This window comes from Jaculus jaculus, chromosome 8, assembly GCF_020740685.1.
Source record: "Jaculus jaculus isolate mJacJac1 chromosome 8, mJacJac1.mat.Y.cur, whole genome shotgun sequence".
NCBI lineage: Eukaryota > Metazoa > Chordata > Mammalia > Rodentia > Dipodidae > Jaculus > Jaculus jaculus.
This window is the reverse complement of record NC_059109.1, coordinates 42375483-42398754: the sequence shown is the minus strand read 5'-3', so window position 1 is coordinate 42398754 and position 23272 is coordinate 42375483. Positions and strand designations below refer to the sequence as shown.

The following is a 23272-nucleotide window of genomic DNA, read 5'->3' as shown; positions in this document are numbered from 1 at the left end:
TAACCTATTCTTTTTTGAGAGAGAGAAAGAAAGAGAGAGGGATAGAAAGAGAATTGGCACACTAGGGCCTCAGCCACTGCAATCAAACTCCAAATGCTTGCACCACCTAGTAGGCATATGCAACCTTGCACTTGCCTTACCTTTGTGCATCTCACTAATGTGGAATCTGGAGAGTAGAACATGAATTCTTAGGTTTTGCAGGCAAGTACCTTAACCACTAAGCCATCTGTCCAGCCCTCTTAGTCTATTCTTGTTTTAATTTTCTCATCTCATATATTAATGTGGGTATATTAATAACATTGCTATATAGAAGCCAGGCATGGTGGTGCACACCTTTAATCCCAGCACTTGGGAGGCAGAGGTAGGAGGATCACCATGAGTTCAAGGCCATCCTGAGACTACACAGTGAATTCCAGGTCAGCCTGGGCTAGAGTGAAACCCTACCTCAAAAAAAAAAAAAAAAAAGAAAAAAGAAAAGAAAAGAAAAATTGCTAGATAGGATAAATTATAAGTTATTTAACACTATATAGGCCAAAATACTAAGAATACTGAATGTCTTTTTGTCAACATTTATTAAAAATAACTACCAATGCTTTGTACATGTTGAACCCTGGAAGCATAATAAAAGTTAAAGCACTTTGTTATAAAATAAAAAATAAAAATAACTACCAAGACAAGAATCTGTGACTACTCAGGCTAAATTGACTCTCCCTTTAGAAAGTGTTTTGAAATATTTAAGATGTGAAAGATATAAAGAATTCCACATAGAAAGCTCAAAACACATCCGAAGAAATAAAACAATGCTAGCAAAATTATTAAATGTGTATCATTTCCCAGTGGTCCCCCACATACAAATGAACCCCTTAAGAGATAGAAAAGAGATTGTTGTATGAAATCAAGAGTTGTTACATTAGTTACTGTCTCACTGCTGTGACAAAATGCCTGCCAAAAACAACTTGGAAGAAAGGAAGGAGAAAGGAATGGGAGAGGGAAGGGAAGGAAGGAAGGAGGGAGAGTAGAGGAGTTTCTTTTGACTTGCAGTTTGAGAGTGCCATCCATCACTGCTGGATGTCATGGCAACAGGAACAAGACACTGGTCACACTGCAGCAGCCACCAGGAAGCAGAAACCATTGTGATGGCAGTCTGAAAGGAGAAGGAAAGAGAGAAGGAAAAAAAGAAGTAGAAAAGGAAGGGAGGGAAAGGAGAGGAGAGGATAGAAATGAATACTGGTGTTTACACCCCCTTCTTCATTTTATTCAGCCCAGAACCTCAGCCCATGAATGGTCCTGTCCACACTAGAATGGATCTTCTCCCATAAATTAAGCCAGTTGAGAAACTCTCTCATCACATGACTAGAGGCTTGTCTCCTAGGCGATTCCAGATCATGTCAAGTTGGCAAACAATATTAACCACCCATATGGGAAAAAGGCAGAGCAAGGGAATTAGATTACCCTCACTCACTATTGCAAGCTCTGGGCAAATAAAGTAACCCACTCAGACTCCACTTCCAACCGTAGAATAGGGCTCTTGTCAGGGCCAGCTAGTAAAAGTGAGTAATAGGACTCAGCACTGGGCTTGCAAAAAGATCAGGTGTTTTCTATTTCTTCACACTTGAGAAACCTCTTCCTACTTCTAAAAATCCTGTTTATGTTTCTATTATCCTATATGTATCTATAGGTACTATCATATATGTGTGTGTGTGTGTGTGTGTGTGTGTGTATGTATGTACGTATGTATGTATGTATCCTAGGGTTCACCCATGCCCCAGGCACACAGGAAACAGAAATATCTGTCAGGGCCATGTGAAAGTTATGTCTCATAAGCTATGATGGGAAATGATATCTGTTATCTCTAGGCTAACACATTTGGTTTTCAATACAACACTGTGTTACCTGTATATAAACACTGCATTAAGTACTTTTCCATAGCAGTGACTAAAATATATGAAAGAGGGCTGGAAGGATGGCTTAGCAGTTAAGGCATTTGCCTGCAGAGCCAAAGGACCCAGGTTTAATTCCCCAGGACCCACGTTAGCCAGATGCACAAGGGGCACACACATCTGGAGTTCGTTTGCAGTGGCTGGAGGCCCTGGTGTGCCCATTCTCTCTCTCTCCCCCTCCCTCTTTCACTGTCAAATAAATAAATTAAAATAAAATACTTAAAAAATAAAAACAAAAAAGGTTAAAATATATGAAAGAAACAACTTAAAAGAGGAAAAGTGTTGCAGTCAGGTTCACCTTGCTTGCAGAAATCACCCAACCAAGAGCAGCTTGTGGGAAGAAAAGGTTTATTTTCGCTTACAGACTCAAGGGGGAAGCTCCAGGATGGCAGGAGGAAACGATGACATGAGCAGAGGGTGGGCATCACCCCCTGGCCAACATAAGATGGACAACATCCCTTGGCTCTGGCAGAAAACTGTTGGGAGAACGAATAAGGTTTTGTTCACAACTCATTTCACATGATTTTTTTCATTTCTAGAAACTTTTGTCAATCTTACTGTCAAAATTCTCCTCACATGGGTTCATGATTTGAAAACCAACTTCTCAGTTCAGTTAGATCTTGATGCCACTGTATTTGAACTTATTGAAGAGCACAAGGACTGGTACAGCCGGACCTCAGCTGTGAGAGAAGTAAGGGTATAAAAGGGTTATGGCTTGTGTTCACCTCATGGCAGACATCAGGGTAGGGGTTCTCTGAGGAAACAAGATATTCCAGAGTGGTGGAGTACAGTGGTACTCACCTGTAATTCTAGCAGTTGAGAAGCCGAGGCAGGAGGATCACAAGGTTTAAGACCAGCCTGAGCTACACAGAAACTAACAAAATTAAAATACCCCAAATTGATAGTTCCATTGTAGTTTGCTGTTGGCTACTGTTCCTTTGGACTTGCGGTTAAGGTATTTGGAAATATACCCCAAATATTTAGATAAGTTAAGAAAAACATTCCTTTTTCTTTTTGAGGCAGGATATCAGTCTGTTGCATAGGCTGGTCTCAAACTTATGAGTCTCTTCAGCCTCCCAAGTGCTTGAATTATAGGTGTGTCACACCACTTGTTGGCCCAAAACACAGTACAATTTCTGTGAAGTGCTCGTGAGCATTTGTATTTTCCTGTAATCAGTACAATGAATTAGAAATATTAGACCCATTTCTCTGTGCTCTCTATAAGTATGTATATAATAAAATCTTCTGATTGTGAAAAAAAAAATAAGATGGACAACAGGAATAGGAGAGTGTGCCAAACACTGGCAAGGGGACACTGGCTAAAATACTCATAAGCCCACCCCCAACAATACACTGCCTCTAGGAGGCATTAATTCCCGAATCTCCGTCAGCTGGGAATGTAGCATTCAGAACACCTAAGTTTATGGGGGACACCTGAATCAAACTACCACAAAAAGTTTATTATGGTGTCAGAGATATTAGCCCATCATGGCAAGGAGGGTACCCAGCTCATATCACAGCGGACAGCAAGCAGAGAGGGCAGCAACAGGTAGAGGCCAGAGTAAGGTACTTCCATCAAGGACACACCCCCAGTGACCTACTTTCTCCAACCAGGCCTCACCTCCAGAGGTCCACCATCTCCCAACTGTTTATTCAAATCTTTTATACAACAGTATGCCTTATCTCCTAAGTGTTTCTCAATCCATTAAAGCTGACAATCTAGATTAATCATCAAAACCTTGGAAGCCATGAAGCAGCTACAAGAAGGAATAGGTGAATCACTGCCTTGCTGAATGAGTGAGTGGAGTGAAGTTGCCTTCAAAAGTCAACCCACCTGTTTTGGATTTATTTCAGTAAGAAACTGATCTCTGCTGTTTTAAGCCACTGAGATAGTAAGGTGGTTTTGTGTAGCAGAATCCAGCCTATTGTAGGTGCCATTCCTTCTTGACATCTCTTATAATGATAGGAATCAGGTCACCAAAGTTGTACTTCTGACTGCTTGTCATTAAAACTAGGTCCTGATGGGACATGTTCATTTGTAATATTGGAATAAAATCTACCTTGTTATTCTCAGAGCTAAGATAATTTCAAATGAGACTGCATATGAAGATACTTTGTAAACTAGGAAGCTCTATACAGAGGAAGGAATTGTACACTTTGACTAGGAGAGTTACCTGAAACCCGCAAGCCCAGGTTTTCTAAGATGCAGCTTGGGAATACCTTGTTCAATTGCCCTCATCCATGAATTCCATATGTACAGAAATGTAGTCATGGACATAGTGCTGCACGTGCACCTAGGAGGAACCGGCATCAAAATTTTCCTGTTTCCAAGTATATGGAGAGGGCCTTATGTCACTTAACCTTTGAATTGTGAGAGCAATTACATATTGATCTATTTCATCATTGTTGCCTGCATTCTATGAAGCCAAAGGAGTACAGGAAGGGGCATTACGGGCTGGAGAGATGGCTTAGCAGTTAAGCGCTTGCCTGTGAAGCCTAAGGACCCCGGTTCGAGGCTCGGTTCCCCAGGTTCCATGTTAGCCAGATGCACAAGGGGGCGCACGCGTCTGGAGTTCGTTTGCAGAGACTGGAAGCCCTGGCGCGCCCATTCTCTCTCTCTTTCCCTCTATCTGTCTTTCTCTCTGTCTCTGTCGCTCTCAAATAAATTTTTAAAAAAATTAAAAAATTAGGAAGGGGCATTACTCAAAAGGGGTGGGGGAATTAACATCAGAATTCATTTCAACTATGGTAAACTGCAAGGCAGCCCACACCAGTCCTCCATCTCCTCCACGCCCTTCCCGCCTTCCACCAAAATGAAACTAAGTACCATGAGCAGAGAAGGCAGAAGGTGGTGAAAAGGGAATGGAGGGGGGGTGCAAGGAGGGAAGGCAAGAAGTTTGGGGTTTATACAGGAAGGCTGCTGGGACGGCTGACTACAGATAGTGCCTTTAGCTCAGGCCAGCTGTCCAGACTAAGGCAGACTCTGGTTCACTAGGAGACAGAAATTTATTTATTTATTTATTTTTGAGGTAGGGTCACACTCTAGCCCAGGCTGACCTGGTATTTACTATATAGTCTCAGGGTGGTCTCAAACACTCAGCAATCCTCCTATCTCTGCCTCCTGAGTGCTAGGATTAAAGGCGTGCACCACCATGCCCAGGTCAGAACTTTAGTTTGGGGATCACGTTATTGATTTTTTCATCACTGCAACAAAATACTTGAGGCTAGGTAACTAAAGAAAGAAATTGCTGTAGTGTACAGTATACAGGTCTATAGGTTCAAGGACTCACATCCAGTGATGGTGAATATTTTTGGCATGGTCCCAGTGCAGTACATGGTAGGTACCAGGTGTCTGTCTGGGCACTCTAGTTTATCCTGTTCTTATGGGGCTCCAGCCAAAGAAAGATTAGCTTATCTAATCTTTTTTTACATACAAAATATCTTTTATTAAGAATCATACAGAGAAAAAAAAAGAATCATATAGAATAAAAGCTCTAAATAAACAGTTTGTAAGATCCAAATTTCTATCTAATAGCTTCATGTTTAAATTTTGTCAGCATATCACTTATTTGTTGTTACTGCCAAGTTATAAGATCAAATAATTACAACCATGTAATATTTGACAAAATCATGGTATCTGTTAATACTTGGATATTCGAGAGGAGCCAATTAAAATATCAACATAACTTGAGTTTCCAAAACAAATTGGAGGTTTTGCATTACTGAAAAAAAGTTCAGATTAAAATATGGAAACAAATAGCTCCCACTTTCTGAGAGGTGAAGTTGAAGTTGGCTTACACATTAAATCAAACACTGTCTGGTCTGGTTTGGCATTCTCGCATGTGAGGCACTACCAGGTCTGGAACCTTCATGGGTGAAGTGTCTACTGGGCCTGGCACTCTTATATGTGAGGTGTCTACCAGGCCAGACCCTTCACTGTCTTTCCCTTGCTTTTCTCCCTTCCTTTTGCTTGCTTGGCCTTCAGCTTTTACCTCTGCCCCTGGTTCATCCACACTGGGTACTGTCCATTCTGGTCTACAAGAGTCTTTTGGTTTCTCTTAATCTCAGGGTCCATTTTCATGTCAACATTTTCCTCTTCCATCACACAGTGGCTTTTCTCCTGGCACTGTTTGGGAGCTACCACAGTAGCTATCTCTTGAACATCTTTCATGAAAGCATCACTGGCGACTTTAGAATATCTGTCAGTCTGTTGAGCTCCTTTGGAGCATTCTTTTTTCTCTTTTCCGCACTCATCTTCCTTTTCCATTTACTCCATAAGCTTTTAGCCACGCCTTACCTGAGAAGCAAACACAAGCCCACAGCATGCCAATGGGAAACTCACCCCCAAGCTTATCTAATCTTAATTATTAATCTAAAGACTCATCCTTTAAACATCATAGTTGGATTAAATTTCTACGCTCCTGGTACCTGACAATGATTATTAAAACCAGCCTAGGAGCTGGAAGGATGGCTTAGCAGTTAAGGCACTTGCCTGCAAAGCCAAAGAACCCAGTTTCAGTACCCTAGGGCCCACGCAAGCCAGATGCGCAAAGGTGGCATATGCGTCTGCAATTTGTTTGCAGTGGCTAAAGGCCCTGACATGCCCATTCATTACCCCCCCTCTCTCTCCCTCCCTCTGTGTCAAATAAATAATTTAAAAAAAAAAAAACAGCAGAATTTGGGTCTGGAGAGATGGCTTAGCGGTTAAGTGCTTGCCTGTGAAGCCTAAGAACCCCGGTTCGAGGCTCAGTTCCCCAGGTCCCACATTAGCCAGATACACAAGGGGGCGCACGCGTCTGGAGTTCGTTTGCAGAGGCTTGAAGCCCTGGTGCGCCCATTCTCTCTCTCTCCCTCTGTCTTTCTCTCTGTGTCTGTCGCTCTCAAATAAATTTAAAAAAAAAATTTAAAAAAAAAACAGCAGAATTTAAGGAAACAAAAGGTACAAAAACCATAGCATCTTGGGAATGTGAGAAGTTCCTCAGATTGTCTGAGGCAATGAGCTGTCCTCTGTAAACCTTTCTACCGGTGCTGCTTTAACTCTTCCTGAGGAGATGAGAACAAACATCTACTTACCCTAGACGGGACACCAGTGACAGACCAAGGTAACAGTCCCAACCAAAGCCCAGTTTGGAAAACCATTTAGTTTAATGAGCTTACTTAAGGAGCAGAGTCAGGGATTATTTAAAGAAGCACGGTGACCCAAACAACCATGTCATCACAAAGTCCCGGCCTAGAAGTTACCAGTGGAGTTCACCTTGTGATAGCCTTTGACTTCTATACTTTAGCACCTCCCAAGAACACTTGCGGCTGGGGTGGGAGATGGAAGGAAGTGATGATCAAAGTCTACAAGGGAGTGTCACTTACTCCAGCATCATGACCTAGCTATCACAGTATTGTTCTGTTTAACTAGTTGCTGTGGTTACCTGGCCAGGGTAGTTTCCACTCCAAAATGGCAATGGGATGGATGTTCATATGATACCTAAGGAAAAATGCCACACCACATCTATTAAGAAGAATTCACGTCCTTGGTGGTAGTTTGAATGTATAATGCTCCCCATAACCTCAAGTGTTTGTGATTCAGCTCCCTACTTAGTTTCCAGATAGTGAAGCCTTTAGAGGTGGAGCCTCATTGGGGGAGTTGGATCACTGCAGAGATAGCTTAGTGGTTAAGGCACTTGCCTGCAAAGCCTAAGGACCCAGGTTTGATTCCCCAGTACCCACATAAGCCAGCTGCACACAGTGGCACATGCATCTGGAGTTTGTTTGCAGTGGCCGGAGGCCCAGGCATGGCCATTAATCCTTTCTGTTTCTCTCTTTCTCATAAATGAATACAATTAAAATAAATAATTACTATCATTTCTTTGAAAAAAGTTGCATCCATCAAACATGTTAGACTATTACTTCTCATTTTTTTATTTACTTATTGGAGAGTGACAGACAGAAAGAGGCAGAGAGAGAGAGAGAGAGAGAGAATGGGTGCATCAGGGCCTCTAGCTTTCAGGCACAGACAGGGCCCTGGGTTAAAGCAGGCATAAACTATCAGGCTATAAAAAGTTTGCAGCAGCCTGAGCCCTGGAACCTTGGTCCCAAGACCAGCAGGAGTTAGGCTCCTCCCCCTTCACAGGGTTGCAGTGAGCCTGAAATCTCGCCCCCCCCCCCCACAAAGCTGGCTGGAGTAAGGCCTCTCCCTCCCCCTACATCTGACAAGACTTAAAACTTCACTAATAGCCCTGTGACCTTTGGCCAGTTGCCAAGGAAACTCCTTGTATGGTACCAGTCAGCAACCTTTGCACAGCCCATCCCCCTTGTGACCCATACACTATACCTTTTCCCTGTCATTGCTTACCTGCTGGAATGCATGTCCCCATATGCTGATGAGGCATCAGCAGGCAACCTTGTACATCCAATCCCCTTAAGACCCAGGGCTTTTCCTGCTCTCCCACAACTGCTTATAAATCCATTTCCCGGACAAATAAACAAGCTGTTCACTGAGACTGCCTCCTGAAAATGGTTCTTTCTTTGGACTCATGGCCACTCAAGACTCCCCGCTCTGTAAGTTGCCTGCAAGTCTCCAGAGAACTGCCGCCCAGGGACCCCAGGAACCATAGCTGGCACCCAACATAGGTGAGACCATGCAGAAGGTAAGTTAATGCTCCCCCAGAGGAACCATCAGCATCTGGGAGGACAGCGGCCCCCTGTGGCCTTGCCTCGACATTTTGGAGGGCTGGCAGATTTCTCTTTTTCTTCCTTCATGTTCAGTTTGTGCCATTGTGAGGGACTGGTCACAACAAACTGGCAACTGATGTCTCTTGGCCGAGGCCACTCTTTGGCATTGACTAAAGGCCAGCTGTCCTCTGCCTGGATCCCAACAGCCCATTGGGCACTAGCAAAGACCTTTTATCTATTTCTCTCCCACACAAAAATCCGGTAACGCATTGACCTCTTAAAAGCCTGTAGGGCAGGTCACCGGTCTCTTAAACTTGCAGACAGGCTTGTGTCTGGACCACTGGGGAATATCCCCTACTGTGCTACTCAGCCATCAAGAACATTGCCCTCTAGTCTTGGCATTTCTACTCTTTTCTTTCATGAGTAATATTGCCTCCCACCAAAAGGAATCGCAGATTTGTGGATTAAGGGCTCTTCTGAAAGTTAGGAGAATTAAGCTCTCCCAGAGAGAGAGAGAGACCATATCCTTCTGGGAAGAAGTCCTTCAGATTGCCCCCTGGATGATTTCTGGGGATCCTTATGACCCAGACACTGGACCTGCACAGCTTATTTAGCCAGGAGATGTGAGGTTCAGGAAGGAAACCACACCCCTCTGCTTTCTTCCAATCATAGCAGCTGTTAGGCAATGTATTAGCCCCCCTAAGGCCATCTCCACGCAAAAATTAGATAATGACTCCAATGAAGAGAGCCCCGAGGACCGGCCAGTGGCAGATCTCAGTTCCCTTGAGAAAGCAATAGAAGTTTGGACAAAAAATAACCCAAACTCCCCTACACCCACCCCACTTTATCTACCTTTTCCACCATACCCACCTCCCAACCCAGGATTCCCCCCTCAGGACTCATGCTACACTGGCCAAAAGAACCCCAACATGATAACCTCCCCTAGCCAGGAACCCCCTCCATAGGCTCCCCCACTTACAATCATGCAACAACTATGTGAGGCCCAAGATAAAAACACATTCCATCAGGAAGTAAGAGCCTTTCCTGTTAATGTTCATCCAACTCAGGCTCAGCCCCTAGATTGGTACCCCTATCAAGCCAGTGATCTTAGAGAGCTCAGAAAGGCCACTATGGAGGATGGGATCCATGCACCATGGACTAAGTCCCTCCTCCTGAGCCTTCAGGGTTCCATTAATAACCCCCAGGACTGGTGTGACATTTGCTGGTCCTCGCTGCCTAGTCCCATGTTCCTTCAATGGGAAACCCTCTATAGAGATGAAGGCCACCAACAAATAAGAAGAAACCAAGATCATCAAAATATTCCCTGGGGGTTTGATCGATTATTTGGACAGGGAAATTTCTCCACAGACCTTCAACAGACCCAACAGACCCCAGGATTCTATGACCAAGTTTGTCTCTGTGCCCTCCAGGCATGGGATGGAATAACCTCCTCCCTCTAGCACAGGATAGTACCTCTCCCTTACTGTCTCTTCGTCAGAAGCCAGAGGAGACCCTCTCTGATTTCATATGAAGGACAAAAACCAAGTTAGAGAGAAAAGTCCCCGACCCAACAGCCAGACACTTCCTTCTCAAAAGCATTATTTGGGAAGGTATGACTTCAGAACGTAGGCTAGCTTGCCAAGGCCTCAAGGATGAGCATTATGATAAATGGATAGTCGCCACTCAGGATATCGAGACTGCCTCATATAAGGCTGCCTCTCTAGCACAGGCCTTTGCAGTGGCATTAAAACCCACAGGCAAATGCTTCAATTGCAGAGAAGGACATTGGAGAGGGAAATGTCCCAACATCAGGCTGCTAAAGGCGACCCCCCCCCCCACCTTCCAAAAACAGTTTTGCCCTAGATGTTGCAAGAGGTATCATTGGAAAAAAAAATACTGCCATGCTACTTATGACAAAGATGGCAAGCCCCTAGAGCCTTTAAAAGGGGCAACCCTCAGCCCCACCACTAAGAGGGAAAACCCATAAAATATAATGGGTAACAAGCATCCTAGAGGGGGCCACCCAAAGCTGGCCTTAGAGGTTAGAGGAAAAATTTTCAAATGTCTGATTGATACTGGGACAGATAAGACAAACCTGAAGTGATCTGAAGCTCCCCAATACTGGGAACTAATCCCCGGGCCCCAATTAATGGCTGTAGGCAGTCCTTTGCAAGCATGTTGCCAAAGAAGCCTTTAAGTGGAGGGACCCAGATGGAATTACAGGCCTCATCTGACCCCTAGTGGCGAGTGTAACAACTAACCTGCTAGGGAGAAACATCCTTGAGGCCCTAGATGTAATTATTGCTAGTAATTTAGAGATAGAAGGCTATGTATGAGAGGTACCTTCACCAGTGTGACCCCCAATCCTAAAGGCCACTGTTAAGTATGAAACTCCCTGCCTAGAATGGCTCTCTGATGAGCCAACTTGGGTTGAACAGAGGCCTCTGCCAAGGGAGAAACTTGAAATCTTGAATCAGAACAATTCCAACTTAATCACACCCGCCCCTCGCGGAGCCCATGGAACACTCCTGTGTTTATAATTTAAAAGGGTTCAGGAGGGTGCAGGCTACTGCAAGATCTTAGGACCATCAATAAAGCCATGCTCATTTGGAGAGCACCTCAGAGGGGACTGCCCCTTGTGTTGACCATTGCAGGCAACACCCCTCTCCTTGCTATTGATATTAAGGATGGTTTCTTTTCTATACCCGTGCACCCCTGAGTTTGACAATACTTTGCGCTCTCGGTCCCCTCTATCAATAGTGCAGGACCTGCCAAACGCTTTGCGTGGATGGTTCTGCCCCAAGGCATAGCCATATACTCCTATCTATACCTACTATATGCCAAGAAGCAGTTGCTATGGCATTAAGGTCACATTCAGATCAAGGCCTTAATATCTGTCATTACATGGATGACATCCTAGTATGGAAAGACTCCTCCACCTCACCCGCCAAGCTAAGGGATCAATTAATACCTCCCCTCACTGAGGCAGGCTTCAAAATTGCCCCAAATAAAGTCCAACTTATCCCACCTATAACTTTCCTGGGGACAGAACTCTCCCTCACCGCTGCCAAGCCTCTTAAGCCCATACACTCCTTTCCCCAGAAGCTCACATTGACCTCACTTCAGAGCTTTCTGGGGAACCTCAATTGGCTGCAGCCATGGCTCCCTGTCCCCATTAGTGATTTACAACCCTTATTTGATGTATTGAAAGGTGACAAAGATCGATCCCCCCCTCCTACCTCCTAAGCCAAGAGGCAAAGCAGACATTAACCAAGATTAATAACATGTTTTCTGATATGGCAGTTGCCTGGTACTCGCCAGACAAGCCAATTCAGCTTATGATGTTTAACTCCTCCCCAACCATCATGGGAGCACTATACCAATCCCAAGGAGTCCTGGAGTGGCTCCACACTTCCATTGGCGGTGCCCTGCACATATTAACAGAGATTGATGCCCTTGCAGCCATGATCAAAACTGGGTGAGACTGGGCTTTCCAAACCTTGGGCAAAGAATCCGACACTATCATAACTCCCTTCTCCCTTGCCAATATACAATGGCTATTCAGGGACTACTCCTGATTTGCCATCAGCCTAATAGGCTTCCCCGGTCAAATTGACAATCACTACCCTAATGAAAATGGTTTCCTGCTATACCCCTTTTAAAATGGCTCCCACCCTGCCTCTTTAAAAAAAAAAAAAATAGAAAAAACAATTCCCCAGAGGCCTCCCCCCACCCATTTTTACAGATGGGGGGGAAAGGGGAGTAGCCATAGTTCTTTACAACTCAGGGAATCAACCTCCCATCATTATTTTTAAGGAACTTCCTGACAGATCTCCACAATATAAGGAACTATATGCCGTCTATCTGGCGCTCCTTGAGGAAGAAGACCCCTTTAGCCTCTTTTCATATAGCAACTATGATCTTAACTTACTCCCCTGGCTTGCTCCTTCACATGTCCATATCCGACTAGCTGAAAACCCTTTTTCACCACTATTGATAAAAGTCACCAACTTCATTTGCAAAATAAGGGCCCCCCTGTTTGTGCAACACATAAGGTCTCACAGCTCCTTACCTGGCCCCCTCACTGAGGGAAATGCATTAGCAGACCAGGCAGCCTCCTATTGAGACCCAACGGACATCTTCCTGGCCAGCTTTGAGGAAGCAAAAAAAAAAATTCATGCTAACACCCATGTAAACCTTAAGGGATTACAATCATGCTTCCCTCTGATTCCCAAAACTCAATTCCAATGTATATTAAAAACATGTTGGGGCTGGAGAGATGGCTTAGCGGTTAAGCGCTTGCCTGTGAAGCCTAAGGACCACAGTTCGAGGCTCGGTTCCCCAGGTCCCACGTTAGCCAGATGCACAAGGGGGCGCACGCGTCTGGAGTTCGTTTGCAGAGGCTGGAAGCCCTGGCGCGCCCATTCTCTCTCTCTTCCTCTATCTGTCTTTCTCTCTGTGTCTGTTGCTCTCAAATAAATTAAAAAAAAAATTAAAAAAAAATTAAATTAAATTAAATTTAAAAAAAAAAAAAACATGTTGGCCTGGTGTGGTGGCACACACCTTTAATCCCAGCACTCAGGTGGCAGAGATAGTAGGATTGCCATGAGTTTGAGGCCACCCTGAGACTACACAGTGAATTCTGGGTCAGCCTGAGCTAGAGTGAGACCCTACCTTGAAAAATTTTTTAAAAATTTTAAATGCCAGTCCTGTTCCTCACTAATAACACCTTCCCTTCAGATGATGGGCACTAACCCCCGAGGCCTCAAGGCCAATGCCCTTTGGCAGATTGACGTCACCTATAGTCCCCAATTCGGCCATCAGAAATGTGTCTTTGTGACAGTGGATACTTACTCCCATTATATATGGGCCATAGCACAAATAGGAGAAAGCTCAAAAACAAACTCATACATCATATGCTGTCTATCTTTGACATCACGGGTGTCCCCCATCGAATGAAAACTGATAATGGCCTGGCTTTTTTTTTTTTTTTTTTTTTTTTTTTTTTTGAGAGCAACAGACACAGAGAGAAAGACAGATAAAGGGAGAGAGAGAGAATGGGCACACCAGGGCTTCCAGCCTCTGCAAACGAACTCCAGACACGTGCGCCCCCTTGTGCATCTGGCTAACGTGGGACCTGGGGAACCGAGCCTCGAACCGGGGTCCTTAGGCTTCACAGGCAAGCACTTAACTGCTAAGCCATCTCTCCAGCCCATGGCCTGGCTTTTGTCAGTTCCTCATTCAAAGCCTTTTGCAGGCAATGGAAAATCACTCATCATACGGGAATGCCACACAATCCACAGGGCTAAGGTATAATAGAAAGGACACACCAAACCTTAAAAGCCCAACTTAAAAAACAACAGCCCAATACCTATCCACCCAACCTTCAGCTAGCCATGGCCCTGACTACTTTAAACATTTTCAATATATACAAAAACTCCCAATACCCCCCCCATCCCCCTCCACTGGCATACACTAGAGCCTGCCCCTCCCATTCTGGTGTGATGGCAAGATCCATTAGATGGAACACAGAAGGGACCAGATCCCCTCCTCACCACGGGAAGGGGATTTGCTTGTGTTGAAAGACCCCCAGAGGGAGACCTTCACTCAAGTCTCGAGAAAGCACGCACCCAAAGACACACGGGAGACCCAACTTGCTGCAAAAACATGAGGCTTTATTTGGGAAACCAGAGCTCTGGGGTCGACTCGTATCTCATGCAGGAGACAGAGGAGTCAACCCTGAGCCCTATTGGGTGTTTCTTTTTATAGGGTTTTTAGCAAGCAAGGGAAAGGGGAGGGGTTTCACAAGGGTATTTGCCAACCTTGTACAGTTATGTCTACATATCTTATTTGTGCATAACCAGAGTTTAAGTCCTTGGTCAGGCTGTCTTGGGAAACTATTTTATTATTTTGGTTTTTCTCAAAACTGTATTTTTGTTTATCTTCTTCCCAGGACATAAAGTTTAGGTTGACCCAACCAACCCATATCTTGTGCCATCCGCAGCCTGTCTTATAGCCTATTTTTGATTTACTCCTGAATATACAGTTCAGGCTGTCCCCTAGCTGTAGCAACCAGCTGTTTCTTCACTAAGTTTACTTGAAAATTCTCTATCCTGCCTTTCAGTGTCTTCCCACAGGACCAGCCCAGGCCCATCTGGGTCTCAAAATGTCTGATTCCACCCCACCCACAAAAGAGATGGCCCGCCTGATGTTGAAAGATTAGAGACAGAAGAAACCGAGGAAGCACAGACCCCGCCAGCACCACTTAAGTCAGAAAAGGGAGCCCCTTTGGGGGGAGTCCATGACTTCGTGGACATAGCCAAAGCCATATGCCCACCCCAGGCCTCCCTCTCCACCATTTTATTGGCAGCTTTAACAATCTTACATTCCAATGCAAAGGTCTCTCGATGCCTCTCTTGTTATGCAAACCCCCCCCCATGGAGGATGGCGCTTTGAGACCCATCAAGGTGAAGCATTAAGTTGTTTATTTGCAACCTTTCTAATATCTTTTTCCTCTTCCTTTTCTTTTTCTTTTTCTTATTCTCCCCCCACCCCAGGTAGGGGTCTCACTCTTGCTCGGCTGACCTGGAATTCACTATATAGTCTCAGGGTGGCCTTGAACTCACAGTGATCTTCCTACTTCTGCCTCCCGAGTGCTGGGATTAAAGGCGTGCGCCACCACGCCCAGCTCTATTTCTTAATATAGGCACTTAAAGCTATAAATTTCCCTCTTAGGCCTGCCTTCATTGTGTCCCAAAGGTTTTGGTATGTTGTGTTCTCATTATCATTTGATTCTATGAAATTTTTTATTTCCTTCTTGATTTCTTCATCATTTAGTAGTGTATTGTTTAGTTTCCATGATTTTGTGTATGCTCTATAGCTTTTCTTGCTATCGACTTGTAGTTGGATCCCATTGTGATCAGATAGCGTGCAAGGAATTATTTCAACTTTCCTGTATTTGTTAAGATTTGCTTTGTGTCCTAATATATGGTCTATTTTAGAGAATGTTCCATGTGCTGCTGAAAAGAATGTACATTTCTGCAGTATTTGGATGAAATGTCCTGTATATATCTGTTAGGTCCATTTGTTCTATAACCTCATTTAATCCAGATGCATCTCTGTTTATTTTTTGCTGGGATGACCTGTCAATTGATGAGAGTGGGATATTGAAGTCACCCACTACAACTGTGTTTGGTGTTATCTGTGACCTTATTTCTAATAGCATTTGTTTGATGAAGTTGGAAGCCCCCATGTTAGGTGCATGTATGTTTAGGATTGTAATGTCCTCCTGTTGGAGTGTGCCTTTCATCAATATATAGTGACCTTCCTTATCTTTCCTAACTAAGGTTGGACTGAAGTCTACCTTGTCAGATATTAGGATAGCAACCCCTGCTTATTTTCTAGGCCCATTTGCTTGCAACACCATTTTCCAACCTTTCACCCTAAGGTAGTGTCCATCCTTTGTAGAAAGGTGAGTTTCTTGGAGGCAACAAATTGAAGGATCCTGCTTTATAACCCAGTCTGCAAACCTATGTCTTTTGGTTGGAGCATTGAGGCCATTGAAATTAAGAGTTATTATTGAAAGGTATGTATTTATTTTTACCATTTCTCTTGTTTTGTAGCTCTTCTGGTTTTGCCTCTGCTTTCTTGTATTAAATAGTATTTGAGTATGTTTTGTTTTTTCCAGGTTCCTTATATGTGTGCTTTTCTTTCTCTTCAACATGGTTGATCCTGTCACATATTGTCTGTAGAGCTGGTTTTGTCTTTAAATACTCCTTTAGCCTGCTTTTGTTGTGGAATGTCCTTATTTCTCTGTCTATTTGAGTGGATAGCTTTGCAGGAGAAAGTGACCTTGGTTAACAGTTGTTATCATTCAAAACTTGGAATATATCATTCGAAGCCCTTCTGGCTTTTAAAGTTTGTGTTGAGTAATCTGCTGTGATCCTGATGGGCTTGCTTTTGTATGTAACTTGATTTTTCTAACTGCTTTCTTTTTTTGTTTGTTTGTTTATTTTTATTTATTTATTTGAGAGCAACAGAGAGAGAAAGAGGCAGAGAGAGAGAGAATGGGCGCGCCAGGGCTTCCAGCCACTGCAAATGAACTCCAGACACGTGCGCCCACTTGTGCATCTGGCTAATGTAGGTCCTGGGGAATCGAGCCTCGAACCAGCGTCCTTAGGCTTCACAGGCAAGCACTTAACTGCTAAGCCATCTCTCCAGCCCCCTCTAACTGCTTTCAATATACTTTCTTTGGTTTGTATGTTTGGTAGTTTAATTATAATGTGGCGAGGAGAAGTTCTTTCAGGGTTTGTCTGTTTGGTGTTCTAAAGACTTCCTGCATCTGCATTGGCATCTCTTTCCCAATTTTAGGGAAGTTTTCTTCTATGATTTTGTTGAAAATGCGTACTATACCTTTGGAGTGAAATTCTTCTTCTACTATACCCTGAATTCTTATTTTTGATATTTTCAGTGTCCTGAATATCTTGAAATTTCCATTCATGCTTTCCTATTAGTTTGTCTTTCTCTTTGTTGGACTATATTAGATCTGCCACCTGGTCTCCTAGTTTAGATATTCTGTCCTCTCTTTCATCCATTCCACTGGTGAGATTTTCTACAGAATTTTTTTTATTTCACTGACTGTGTTCTTGCTAGTACTTCTGACTGTGGTTTTTTTTTATTATTTCTATTCCCTTATTTATATCTTGGATAGACCTCATTATTTCATTAAATTGGTTTCCTGTGTCTTCTTTGATTCCTTTGATTTCCTCTTTGATTTCTTTGAACATATTTATAATCATTCTTTTGAAATCTTCCTCAGACATTTCCTCTAAATCAGTCTCACTGGAGGTCATTCCTGATGCATTCATACTTTTTGGTGGATTTACAGTGTCTTGATTTTTTTATGTTTCTTGTATTACAGTGTAGTGATTTTTGCATCTTGGATTAATTTAATGCTTGGATTTTCTAATTATCTGCACTATTATTAGATGTATCAATCAATCTGATGCTATGTATCTTCAGGGTAGGATCTTAAGGTCTAGGTATGGCTCTTAAGACTCTCAGAGTAACCACAAAAGTGACCCTAGGTGTTGGGTTTGAGAGTATTCAAGTAGGCTTGATGGAACAAAATACAGATTCTAAAATTTAACTAAACAATGTACACATTCAATGAAAAACAGCAGAGTATTTATGCAGGGGTGGGTATTATGACAACCAGATCCTCTAACTAGGTCACAATCCCTAAGTATGTGTGTTGCCCCACGCCCTTAATGCTGTCAACTAGGGGGCTAAGATTTCTGGTCTGCAGAGGGTTCCAAGTCAGCTTGTGACCAAGTGAGACCCTTCCTTAAGTAATGACAGAAGAGGAAACAAAGGCACTATAAATCAGGAAGCAACAAATGACAAGCCCAAAATATAGCTTATTTAAGACTGGCAAATCTATGCTGGGCATGGTGGCTCATGCCTTTAATACCAGCACTTGGGAGGAAGGAGTAGGAGGATTGCCATGAGTTCAAGGCCACCTTACTACATAGTTAATTTCAGGTCAGCCTGGGCCAGAATGAAACCCTACCTCGAAAAACAAAACAAACAACAACAACAACAAAAAAAAGAATGGCAAATCTGACCATCCATCAGATTTAACATATAATTTACCCTGACGTGGAAGGTGCAATTAGCACTTCCAATTCAAGCCTATACACCAGGCCTATTTGGTGGGTACTGACCTGGTGTGATCCCAGTTACCTCTTGGGATGATTTTGGTCTCAGTTATGCTGCACTCCTGCTTGGGTCCCTCTTTGCTGTGCTGTGGGCTCAGATAGGCAAGCTGGGCCACTGCTCTGATCACCTGTGCTGTGTTGGTGAGCTCCCTTCCCCAGGTCTCGGGTACTTGCTGTCGCTTGTGCTGGCAGTGGGGGTGGGGAGGCTTGTGGAGCCAGTTAGTTCCAGTCAGAATAGGTGCTTATAGCTGGGCGTGGTGGTGCACGCCTTTAATCCCAGCACTCGGGAGGCAGAGGTAGGAGGATCACCGAGAGTTCGAGGCCACCCTGAGACAACATAGTGAATTCCAGGTTAGCCTGAGCCAGAGTGAGACCCTACCTCGAAAAACAAAAAACAAAACAAAACAAAAAAAAAACAGAATAGGTGCTTATAAAAAGAGCAACATTGCTTATGGGCAAGCATCATCAGAAAATTGAAATGAATCTACGGTGATTCTGTGACTGACTGTAAGTGATTCTGACATAGCATTAATTTTTGAGGACATCTGGTTTAGATTCCCCGTGGGTGCTGGCTTCTGGCAGCTTTTACTCACTACTTCTACCCTTGTGCTGTAAATGGTGCTCGGTAGTGTGGAATCACTGGCTGCTGGGTGAATATTCATTGAAATAAATTCATGAAATAAAGAGAAGATAAGACAAATGACAGACAGACTGGGGGCCTTAGACTGAAACCTGAATAAAAGAAAAAGTCTGGGCTGGAGAGATGGCTTAGCGGTTAAGCGCTTGCCTGTGAAGCCTAAGGACCCCGGTTCGAGGCTCGGTTCCCCAGGTCCCACGTTAGCCAGATGCACAAGGGGCGCACGCGTCTGGAGCTCGTTTGCAGAGGCTGGAAGCCCTGGCACGCCCATTCTCTCTCTCCCCCTCTATCTGTCTTTCTCTCTGTGTCTGTCGCTCTCAAATAAATAAATAAATAAAAATTAAAAAAAAAAAAAAGAAAAAGTCTTCATGGGGGCTATGTCATGAGGCTCCAGGTAGGACTGGACCCATAATAGAGCTTTAAGCAGACAAATAAGCAAACAGAGAAAAGGCAGTAATAGAGTCAGGGAGAGCCTGGAGGCTAGGCAGAGTGCCCAGGTGGAGGGGTGCATCTGGGGAGTGGAGGAGGAAGCGGAGAGCCCAGGGACATTTGAGATGCTGCAAGTGAAGGAGGTTGACAGACAGCACTTAGTCACAGGGTCAGGGAGATGACAGAGTCAAGGATGAGTCATAGGCATTGTGCTGGGAAGGCTCTGCTAAGGTTCACCTAGGCCTCAAAGCCATGCAGTTCTCCTCAGAGGTGTTTTTTATTGCTTTTTCTTTACTGAGCATGTGTTCTGTCAGGAGCTTAGAAGCTTGGGTTGAAATTTGGTTTGCACTTCCAAACTGATAAGTTTACATTTCAGTTCAGCAAAAGGAGTATTACCACTCATCCCTGACAATTCCTAAAACATGTAATTAAAAAATGAAACTGGTAAAAAAAAAAAAAAAATGACATTGATGACAGCACATAAAACATCACCTTTTGAAAGTTGATATACTTTGGTCCCCAAATCTATTTTGAATCTGAACATTAGAAATGTATCTTTAGTGCTGGAGAGATGGCTTAGCGGTTAAGGTGCTTGCCTGCAAAGCCAAAGGACCCAGGTTCAGTTCCCCAGGACCCATGTAAGCCAGATGCACAAGATGGCACATGCATCTCAAGTTCATTTGCAATGGCTGGAGGCCCTGGCATGCTCATTCTCTCTTTCTCTCTCTACCTGCCTATTTCTCTCCCTCTCTCTCAAATAATTTTTTTTTAAAAGAAATGTATCTTTAAACTTTCACAGGGGTTCCGATTGAGGACTTGACCAGTCTGAAGGATCTGCAATAGAAATATTCAAAAATCTGTGTAGAAATATACCACAGAGGAAAGTAAAGAGAGCAGCTGGCCTTCTTATCTGTGCCAGGTCAGGAGAGAAATCTCTGTGTAGCACAGAAACAGCTTTCTCAAGAAAGAAAACACAAGCCTGGTGTGGCGACGCACGCCTTTAATCCCAGCACTAGGGAGGCAGAGGTAGGAGGATCACCATGAGTTCAAGGCCACCCTGAGACTACAGAGTTAATTCCAGGTCAGCCTGGACCAGAGTGAGACCCTACCTCGAAAAAACAAAAAAAAAAAAAAAAAAAAAAGAAAGAAAACACAAGAAAAATAGTCCTCACTATGTAGTAGCTTCCTGCAGTTATTTTCGGTTGAGTATCAGGTAGAGACCAGAGGGCTTCCCATTGTTTTGATAGCTTTGCAGCTGGCAAACTGCCTGCCAGAGGCAGCTAAAAATGGACTGGCCAGCTTTGTGCTTTCAGGTGGTTCTTGTACCAGCTTTCTGGGATGTTATTATCAGCCACTAATTCCCTACTGAATAGTGTGAAGGGGGGCTTCAGTTCACAGCCCATTTACAGTGCCTTTCTGTTTCCTTTTTTTTTTTTTTTTAATATTTTTTTTGTTCATTTTTTTATTTATTTATCTGAGAGTGACAGACACAGGGAGAAAGACAGATAGAGGGAGAGAGAGAGAATGGGCGCGCCAGGGCTTCCAGCCTCTGCAAACGAACTCCAGACGCGTGCGCCCCCCTGTGCATCTGGCTAACGTGGGACCTGGGGAACCAAGCCTCGAACCGGGGTCCTTAGGCTTCACAGGCAAGCGCTTAACCGCTAAGCCATCTCTCCAGCCCTCTGTTTCCTTTTATCATCATTTTTTGGTTAGCCACATTAAGAAACAAGAAGAGGATCAAGAAAGGCAGCCTGTACCTCTGCAGATGTGACTGACTTAATGTGACATAGATCATCAGCATAATGGAAATTTAGCAAGGTAGCATAGGAGGACTTTCTACTAAATTAATTGGACAATGAAAAGACTTAATGAATCTGGCATTCCAAGGGACAGAGTGAGTGAGAAAGATATGGTGGTTTTCTTTTGCATGTTTATGTGTGCTGGTGTGTGTGTATGCATATATATGGAGGTGTGAGGTTGATATGGGGTTTCTTTTCTCACTTTCCACTTACTCTTTGGGACCAAGTCTCTTTGCAGATCCTAGAGATCACTGACTCAGCGAGTCTAGCCAGTGAGCTCCTGGGCTCCTCCTCATCTGTTTTCCTGGCACTGAGATTACAGGTGCATGCTGCCACCCCAGGCATTTTATGTGGGTACTGGCATCTGAACTCAGGTCCTCATGCTTCCATGGCAAACACTTTACCCACTGAACCATCTCCATGAGCTGTGCCATTTTAATGCTTTTTTAAAATTAATATGCTTTTTGATATTTTTGAATAATAAGAGGCTAAGAAAAAAAAACCTATTAGGTTTATAGTAATCTCAGCTGAACGACCATCTGAATATGACCTCTTAATCATATCAGGTACCACATAGAACAGTGAAAGAGAATAGAAAGTAATGAGGAAAATGAACCCCTTGACAGCAAGTCCTGGGAAGAGGCTTCCAGCATTAGCAGCATGAACATGTTTTTCTTTTTGGGGGGAGGGAGCACCTGCAAATGGTAATTAAGTAGTTTTCTAGTGTGCTACAATGTAGATATAATTGGTGCAGAAAGAAAATATTTAAATATGTACAGCACTTTGAATTATAAGGATTCAATGTCTTTTTTGGCAGTGTTCTTTTTTATATTTTATTTTTATTCATTTGTTATTATTTGATAGAGAAAGAGAGAGAGAATGGGCGCGCCAGGGCCTCCAGCCACTGGAAAAGAACTCCAGATGTATGCAACTCTTGTGCATCTGGCTAACATGGGTCCTGGGGAATTGAACCAGGGATCCTTTGGCTTAGCAGGCAAATGCCTCAATCGCTAAGCCATGTCTCCAGCCCTTTGGCAGTGTTCTGAAGGCATACTTTTAAAAAATAATAAATATCTCTTCTGGTGCTATACTTGTCAGTAAAGTATTAGAATCTATTTAAACTTTGGTTTACTTACAACTAAAAGAATTATTTTCTTTGGTGCTGCATATTTTTAATTTATATATTATGTATGATATATTGTATGTGCACATATAAATTAGAAAGTTGAGCTTTCACAGATGAATGGCATTTTAAATATTTAAAAAAAAATACAGAGTACCGTATTGTTTTTTTGTTTTTTTTTTTTTTAGTACAAAACGTGTTTATTGACCGTTCCGTTGCCTACAAAACACTAACATGAGAATAACTGAACACAGCCCGGGGAAGAGGCTCGCGGACAGAGAGGCCGCGGGGGTTTCCTGCCACCTCATGCTGGAGCTTCCTCGTTCACTCTGTCAAGGGTAAGAAAACTGGCTAGAAGACCCAGGTACAAGAAGGTTCCAGGCGCATTCATTAAGGCTCTGATGCTAACTGCTTGTATATTGCAGACAGTGACTGGGCTACGATATCCACAGCGCGGTCAAACAGCCCCGGCCCACGGACCTTTGCAATCTTTCTTACAAGTTCCCTTAGGGTCGTGCGTCCTGAGAGTGCAGCTTTTGCCTATGGCAGAGCACCGATGTTTAACACCCACAGGCACGTCCCAGCTCCAGCAGAAAGGCTTGTTTCAGGTTGAGACCTCCGTGGTGTGTACTGGGAGACACACCCTCGGCCAGGCTGGGCAAATGAAGGAGCAGACACAGACACCTGTGCATGTCACACCTGCTCCCTGATTAACCTGGACACTGCCCCTGAGTCAAGGCCGAAATCTGGGCAGCAGCGACTCCTGGTCTACCAAAGTTGTGCTCGTTCGAAACGGGGAATCTACTTCTTTTAACGGAGATTTCCAAAGGTGTATTTTCCAAGGTATGCAAAGGTGCATGCTCTCGGGAGGCAGGCACCTCCTGGGATGGAGCGGAAGGGCCCCCGGGCTCCGCCGGGAAGCTCACGCCTCGCTCGCTGAGCCCGAGGCGGGGAAATGC

At 43.9% G+C, this 23272-nt stretch overlaps 1 pseudogene; it reads right to left on the bottom strand.

Moving 5' to 3' along the window:
* Positions 1-5856: 5856 nt before the first annotated feature.
* On the bottom strand, positions 5857-8300 carry LOC123462843 (annotated as a pseudogene).
* Between the last annotated feature and the right edge of the window lie 14972 nt (positions 8301-23272).